Here is an 8,440-nt window from a genome sequence, read left to right on the forward strand (position 1 = left end):
CACAACGCCCAGCTATTATTTTTGTTGTTGCTGTTGTTTAGCTGGCCCGGGCTGAGTTTGAACCTGCCACCCTCAGTATATGTGGCTGGCCCCGTAACCACTGTACTACAGCACCAAGCCTTGTGAAGATGTTTTAAAAAATCTTTTGTAGGTTTGGGGCCCATAGCACAGTGGTTACGGGGCCAGCCACATGCACTGAGGGTGTCGGGTTCGAATCCAGCCAGAGCCTGCTAAACAATAATGACAACTGCAACAACAACAACAAAAATAACTGGGCGTTGTGGCAGGCGCCTGTAGTCCCAATTACTCAGGAGGCTAAGGCAAGAAGATTGCCTGAGCCCAGGACTTTGAGGTTGCTGTGAGCTGTGATACCACAGTACTCTACCAAGGGTGACAAAGTGAGACTGTTTAAAAAAATAATTTTTCATATTACAGACACATCTGTCTGGATCATAGCTCAGAAAACGAAGCTGCTAGGCGGTGCGAGCCATTCCTCCTCACAGCAGGCCTCTCAGCCCCCTGGGTTCACCCAGAGCTTGTGCTCACTGGCGACTCACAGCAGACAGCAGGGACGGCTAGGTCAGCATCTCCTTTTACAAATGAGGAAACCAAGTCACAGGGAGTGGCACAAACCTGCCCAAAGCCCACCCACCGTGCTCCCAAAGCTGGTGCCATCAGCTCTGCCATCTGAGTCTCTTCATGCTCCGTCTCCTGTGGTGGCCACCACACACAACGGGCAATGTCCACTTGGCAGCTAGGGAGTCAGGGTCTGCCCAGTCATGGAGCCACTTCCTGGCAACAGCGGGATTCAGATCTACCTCTAGTCAGGGGTGTCCCCTTCACCTTGTTGATTCTCCAAAACCAGGCAAGAGATTGGCAGGGGCTTCCTGGAAGGGCCAAAAGCTTGCTGTGAAGCTGGAGGGACACTAGCCACCTGTTGCTGTGGCCAGCAGGTGGTATACTCCTTATTTCTGGGTGGCCATTTGGCTGGAGGGACACTAGACACCTGTTGCTGTGGCCAGTTGGTTGTACACTCCTTATTTCTGTTGGCCATTTGGCTAAAACTTCTTCCAGACCCCACCCACTGAGCCCTGACCCTGTGGTCATCTCTGGGCTCTTCCCAGATGCCCTTTTAACCTCTGTCCTCAGCAGTGACATTTCATGAAATTCAGGCCTCAAATAGCCAGCATCAAGTGACGGCAACCTTCCCTCCTTTGGCCCCTGAGACTTGTGCCCCAAGAGACAGGGGATTTGTTTTCTTTCCCAGTTCCCTGGGGATTGGCCCCAGCAACCAGCAGTTTACCAGGCTCCTGGCAGTGGTGCCCAGCTTTAGGAAGAGGCTTTGAAGAGGAAACCTGACTGGTCTTTGTTGATCCCACGCTGCGTAGACCCTCACCTGGAGAGCTGGAGGCCACCTGCCACAGGCAACCCAGAGCAGGGTCCCACCATGGCCCTGAGCATCTTGTCCGAGCAGTTCTGCATCCCAAGGCCTCAAAAGGTGACTGTGGGGTTGGACAAGGCTAGCCCTGGGATAACCTTAGAGCAGGCTTAGGCAGCCTACCCACCTCCTTAACCTGGTGCTTGGGTCTAAGGGGCTGGGCGTGGCTGAGGCTCAGAGGGGAAGGGGCTTGGCTGGCTGGAGGCAGCGCACTAGCGCTGGAAGGAGCTTCCCAAGGAAGGCTTTTCCCCTCACAGCTCTTTCTGGTGGTCTCAGGCATCTCCCTGATCCCCAGGCTTGGGGGCCTTGAATGCACTTGCAACCCAGCAGGAAGTGAAGATTGGAATTGCACATGCTGGCAGCAGACCCACACTGGGGCTTGCTCTGAGGGTCTCAGTCCTGACCTTTTTATTAAAGTTCTGTTTGGGAAGGGTCCTCGCCTCCCATGTTCTGCCTACAGCAGGGATATACCTGCTATATGATATGAAGCCTCAAAATACCTGTGGAAGTGAGCCCAGCTTCCAACTCACTTAGCTACTTGGGGACAGACACTAGAAGAAGGACCCCACTGGGTCCCAGGGCACCTCGGGCTTGGGGCTACTGCTGGGGCCAACCAGGAGCTCACACCCACTTAAAGACCCACAGGCCAGGGGGACTTCTCGCCTCCTATCAGGAGACTGTTTGGAATAAATGTCATCAGTACGCAGAGGACTTGGGTGGGGGGGTCTAAATAGGGAGGGCAGAAAGGGATGAGAAGAAGACACAGGAGGACACCACGGGAGGGCGGGTTCTTAGCAAAAAAGCCTGAGAAAGACAAGCGCTTAGAAGCTGGGAAGGTCCTTCTTAGCATATCTAGCACAGGGACAATGGGCTCGGGCCTGTGGGGGTCCCCTTGTGTTCTGGGGGCTTCCATGACTGCGGGAGAAAGTGTCACAAGTTCCTGGGCTCAGGAAGGTAAGACGGGGCCCTCACTCTGGCTGAGGTGGCCTGGGGCATGCACCCCTAAATTCGAGAACCCCAGGAGACTGAGCCACTACGCACCCTGCGCAGCCTCCTGGCCTCTTTCAGTGGAGCGTCCCGACCTATGGCGTCTGGGTGCGCTGGAGCCCCGGAGCGCGCCAGGGGAGGGCGGCCCCGTGCGGCCGGGACCGGGGTCCCCGCGGTGCCCGCTCCGGTGCGGCCGATCCGCCCGGGTTTTGCGGCCGCCGCGCCCTGCTCCCTCCGCCCCCTCGCCCGCTCGGCCTCCTCCGGCTCTCTCACTCCGCCTCGCGCGGTCGGATCGGTCTTCTGGCATTTCCTGCAGCCCGGCCCACGCCGCCCGCGGAGCCCCCGCGCGCCCGGTCTGGAGCCCGGAGCCCGCTGCACGGTAAGGGCGCCGCGGCCGGGCGGGGCGGCGAGGGGCCGGGGCGCGGCGGGCGGGGTCGCCGCCGGAGCCGGAGCGTGGGGCTGGCCTCTGGGGGCAGGCTGCGGGGGTCGCGGGAGCCCGCGCCGCAGTCCCCGCACCCGGGACGGGGAGCACCCTGCGGCCCTTGCCCGTGCCAGTGGGCGCCCGCCCGGGCCCGGTGCGCCGCGGAGCTGGGGGCGTCTGCGGAGATCCCGGGCCGGGCCAGGGCGGGTCGGCGCCCGGCGCTCCGGGGCGCGGGTGGGGCCGGCGGGTGGGGAGTGGCGCACCCAGCGCGGCTTTGGTGGGGCTTAAAGGAGCCGGAACACGAAGGGAAGGTACCTGGGTCTGACTGTCACAGACCCTGACCAGTAGTGGAGTCTGTGTCCCCAGCTCAGCCAACCTGAGTCTGGAAGGGACGGGTGTGGGAGTGTGTGCGTCTGGAATCCAGGTCTGGGATCTGGGATCTAGTGTCTGGCATCCTAGCACGGGGCTTGGTTCCGAGGTAGTTCTGTCTGGGTCCACAAAGTGGGATTGTGCCTGGGCTGAGGGTTGCCGGGGACTCTTTCCCCACTTTCCCACAGCCTCTAGGTCACCGGCCCCCTAAAGATATGGAGCCTCAATATTTGTTGGAAGGGCTTGCGTCTCCAAGAGAAGGCAGTCTTGTGAGGTTGAGGGAGTCGGGGTGAGACATGTGGGTGCGAGGCTTGGAGGTGGGCAGCCCCTCCAGCCACAGGCCCAGCCCCCAGCCCAGACGGGCAGGCTGTGTCCTGTCAGTTGCTGCAGGAGTTAGGGTTTGGACAGGTCCCTTCAGGGATGAGGTGGGCTGCTCTGCTCCTCACCCGTCCTGGGGCTGAGTTGGCCTGGCCTTGCTGGAGCAGCCAGGTGGATTCCTCCTCTTTGGCCATCTCAGGATATCTCAAAGGTGTAACTAATGTGTGTCTGCCCTTCTTCCTCAGTCCTGCAAGGTGCCTTTTACAGGTGGACTTCTGTGACTGTCCCCACTGGTATAGCCCCTTTTAGGGCAGGTGGTTCATCAGGACCTAGAGAAGCAGGCAGTCTTTGGGGTTGGACGTTTACACTCTTGCATTTGCGTGCACAGGGACAGATTGAGGTCCCAGCCTAGAGAAACCCTGCTTCTCTAAGAATCATGGGCCAACTGCCTATCTTTGCTGCGAATTTAACCCCACTTCCTTGTTTGTACAGGGCACCACTGTTCCTTGAACTTGACAGGGCAAGAAGAGCCAAGAGGGCTTTGCAGGCATGAGGCAGGTGGGGTGGCCTAGGGTGGCAGTAGGTGCCTGGCTGCTCTCTTCAGGCCTCCAGCCCCAACCCTGCAGATCCTATTGTCTGCCCTCACGTGTGCAGGGCTGGCCAGGGTGCCAGGGAGGAAGACGCTGCCTGTGTCTGTCTGGCAGTCTTGTCAGGTTGTGTTTAGAAAAGATGACAAAGCAAAGCAGATAGGCAGGGTGAGGACCCTCCGGCTTGCAGTCCCAGGCCTCCCCCCAGAGACACTGCAGTGCAGGCCTCGAGCCCCATGCAGGCATCCTGGATGTCCAGTGGAGGCTCCTTCTTAGGTCCAAATTGGGCCACGAATCAGCCCCATTCTTCTGAGGATAAGGATGGCATTCACTTTCTTTCTTTCCAGAATCGCTCCCTCCAGAATGCCTTGTCAACACCCTACCCCCACCCCCACCCAGGGTTATAGGGACCGTGTTGAGAGTGTTCGAGAGCAGTTTCTCTTCTGAAATCTAGGCTTTCTGAGCGTTGATAGTAATCTGACATGTTATGCTAAGGGCAGGGAAGAAAAAACTCCATGATAAGCCAGTGGTGTGAAGCTGGTTGTGTGTCTGTAGCACTGTTCTGGGGCTGGTGCTTGCTGCTGATTCTGTGGGTAAGCCTGCAGGCATGTGCACACATACAACATACAGATGGAGGGCACACTCACGGAGACGGTAGTGTGTCATGCCCCATTCCCACTTGTTCAAAGGATAGGTGACTCTGTGTGTGGCCACAGTTGATAAACAGTGCAGACCCAGTTCCTGGTCGTTCCAGAGAGGCCTGGTGAGCATGAAGCTCTGGCCCCTGGGACAGAGGCTATAGGAGGGCTGAGTGCTAGGGGTATATAGTGCCCTGGTCATTTGCTAGGAGGGGAGCTGTCAGATGCAGGTCAGGAGGGTGGGAGTATCCACTGCGTGCAGGGCTGGACATGTGGGTGGGAGGTAGATGCTATTGTTTGCCAGGGGCCAGATGCTAGGTGATACAGGAGGATAGTGCCATGGCCTCTGATGGCAGCAGGCATGTTGCCCTAGGATGTCCTTGTGCTGCTCACAAGTGCCACAAAGGAACAGAAGATCATTCTCTGTGCCAGATTTGACTCATGACTTAATGAACTTGACCTGTGGCTTGACAACACACAGCCCAAGGATGTGGCCCCTGGGCTGCTCAGGATCCCTGAGGGTTTTCAGGCCTTGGCTGCTGGGCCTTGGCCATGGCTGGTTAACCTTAACCATGGAGATCCATGGACAGAGAGTAATGCTCCAGGGTGGGTGGGAGGCTGGACTTGGACTTTGGATCTAGTTGTTCTCTTAGCACCACAGTTGTTCCTAGCCAGGCCCCTGGGGGCATGTGGCTGTGAATTTGCATTGTGCTGGAGTCTAAGCTAAGGGGAGTAGAGGGCATCAAGTCTGTCCTCAGGACCAGGGCTTGAGACAGAGGAGGGAGGAAGCAACATCAGCTTGGAGTTTTCTGCCCATCAGAGTAACGGGGTATTAGCCAGCTGAGAGTGGGAATGTTGTAGGACCAAGATGTGGGGCAGCTGGAGCTTCTTTCAGGATTTGCCAAAAAGGAATCTCTGGAACCAGGATTGTAGAGCTAAGGATGCAGAGGGGGGCTTCTGAACCATCCAGATGGGCCTTGCCATGGCTATTCAGGTTATCAGCCCATGAGAGACAGTCATTGCCACTCAGAATGTGAGCCTTGCTGGGCTGTTTAGAGGAATCTCGAATACCCAAAGGGTTTTCGTTGTAAATCTCAGAGTCACCCAGGCTAAGAGCAAATGCTTTGCTCAGCTTCCCAGCCAGCTCTTCCTTCAAGGCCCAGCCCCCTTTCCCCCTAGCCCCAATGGTTCTTGCCTCCACATCAGCCATCCAGGGCTCTAGTCCTCACCTAGTCCTGCCATGGCCTGCGGTGATCTTTAAAAAGATAAACCAAGTGTGTTATCTGCCTGCTTAGAGTCCTTTGAGAATCACCCTGGGTCTCAGTAAGTCCAGGCCCTTTTCCAGGCCCTGTGGGAGAGTGGCCTTCCCACCTTTACCCCTCTCTCCCTTATTAGCAGGGATCCAGCCCCCAGTTTCTCTCAGCCCAAGCTGCACTTGGGGTACACTCTGCTGGCAGCCCTTCCCTACAGCAGCACACAGGGGGCTCCATCCAGTTCAGGTCTCAGCTCAGAGGTCACTCCCCTGAGACCCTCTCTTGCTGACCTGCAGTACCCTTTCTAAGGTGGCATGCAGTTGTTTTGCTTTCTCTTTGTTTATCTGAAATGAGCTCAATATTGTGTTTGTTTAATTGACTGACTTAATATGAAGGGAAGCAGTTGGGCCAGAGCCAGACTCATGGCATTGCTGGTGGCAAATGTCATCTGTCACCCTTCACTGTTGCCTGAATGTCTGCTCAGGGCTCTGATCCTGGAGCCTGGCACGTAGTAGGTGCTCTGCACTCCTGTGAGGCATGAATGGAAAGTGTCACACTATCTTAGCCCCACTCACCAGCACCTGATCATGCGTTTCCTCCACGCCCTGGGACGGGAAGGGTGTAGTAAGTGTGGCCCTTCCCAGGTGCAGTAATTTCTGATTTCTGAAATCAGAGTGGCTGTACTTGCAGGGGATTCCTGATATTTTATGTGGTGAATGCAGGTGCCCCTGTGCACCCGACTGAGATGAAGCAGCCACTGGAGGAGGAAGAGGGGGCTCAGCAGTAGAACAGCTTTCCCTTAATATGGATTTTGTAAAGCATAAATGAGGATGTGAGGGAAAACTGGGGATATCCCACCTCTACAGGCCACTGGTCAGGCTACTGTTTCCAGACCAGTCTGGGGTCATCTTCCCTTGTCCAAGGCCAGGGGTTGCACACCCTTTGTGGACTGCACTGTGCTGCGGGAGCAGCAGCACTGTCCCAGCGGGCGGAGGCTGGCCTCTGACAGGGACAGAGCCAGGCGTGGGGTGGCATGGAGGGTGCTTGGTGTTCTGGCCTTTGTCCTTTCCCTTGCTGGCTGGGCGAAGAGCCCATTCTCAGCCCCTTCCACATGGGGACAGGTCCGCAGGGCCTGGGCATATTGGGATTCATGTGCGGGTCTATTGGGGTGAATACGGCATGTAGGGGGTGGGGATTGTTTAAAGGGCCAGGGTTGGGAAAGGGCGGGGCTCCGCACCCTATTTCCTGGGTGCCTGCAGGATTTCCATGTCCAACTACTGGGGGGAATATGTTGAGTCAATTAAAGGGTGGGCGTTATTCACCCCATGATAGGATTTTTACCATTCTGGCTTACTGAGGTGAATAGGTGCAGGGGTGAGGGTCGCTTAAAATGTCCCGCTCTTTGGGCTGCTCATACTCTCTGGGCTATTCCCACTCTCAGGACTGTGGGGCTCAGGTAGGGAGGTGAGAAGGCCAGATTCTTTATAGGGTGATCCTCACCCGTCCCTCCCAAACCCTTCCACCCCACCAGGGGAATGAACCAAGAGTAGTTGGGGGGGCAGGGAGGGAGCCACCCACCCTGTCCTGCCCACCAACTCCTCATGCCAGCCCACCTCAATTGCTGGACCTGGGAACTGCCTCATCATAGTCCTTCAGGACCCAGTACAGACCTGGGGGCTGTAGTTGGGGGGATGGAGAGGGGACTGAAGGCCTGGCCAAAGAGGAGCTGTAGGGATCCTTCACCTGGAACCAGGAGTTTCTTTGCCTCCTAAACCTGTTTCCCTGTCTGCAAAATTGGGCTCACAGGCTGTCCTGAGATGGTTCAACAGGCCGGCATTGGGTCAGCTTAGGGCGCAGTGTAGGGGCCTGTAGCTCCTTGCCCGCTCAGTTCCAGCCACCACCTCCCCTGACTCAGATAGTCCTGGGCAACCCCAGCCTGCTGTGGCCTTGGCCCTCCCTCCACCACTCCAGCCCCCTCCTCTGTCCTGAGCTCAGCTTTTGTTTCAGGCTGTCCTGGGCTGTTTCCTCCGTGCTCAGAGCCCCAGTCTGGGAAGGGGCAGCCAGTCCCTGGGACACCGTTGGCTTGTGCCTGGGCTTCTTCCCCTTGTACCTGGATCCCTTGAGCCTACCGCCCTCACCTACAGAGCAGGGACCACAGCATACAGTGTCCCTGAGCAGATCTAGTGAGACGCCTAGCTGGGCCTGGGGGAGCGGGGATACCGCCATCTCTGGTCTCTACTTCTTTGCCCTCCATGCTCCCATGAGCTAGTGCCTTCTGGGCTAGGACCAGACCTTGTTAGTCCAAGGCTGGGTGCTACGGTTGGGAGCCTCTTGGACTTAGCATTAAGACTCAAAGATGAGGCTCGGCGCCTATGGCTCAACCGGCTAAGGCGCCAGCCACGTACACCTAAGGTGGTGGGTTCGAATCC

General features: G+C 57.3%; 1 protein-coding gene across 1 annotated transcript in view; it reads left to right on the forward strand.

Annotated features, from left to right (window-relative positions):
- The first annotated feature begins 2,736 nt into the window (after positions 1–2,736).
- OSBPL5 (oxysterol binding protein like 5) overlaps positions 2,737–8,440 on the forward strand; it is a 76,013-nt gene continuing 70,309 nt past the window's right edge. The window contains exon 1 of the mRNA XM_023518341.1: positions 2,737–2,804. The gene's annotated coding sequence lies outside the window, so the exon portion shown is untranslated. The remainder of the gene's footprint in view (positions 2,805–8,440) is intronic.

The sequence above is a fragment of the Otolemur garnettii genome, unplaced genomic scaffold, assembly GCF_000181295.1.
Source record: "Otolemur garnettii isolate 467f Iridium unplaced genomic scaffold, OtoGar3 scaffold00134, whole genome shotgun sequence".
In the NCBI taxonomy this organism is placed as follows: Eukaryota; Metazoa; Chordata; class Mammalia; order Primates; family Galagidae; genus Otolemur; species Otolemur garnettii.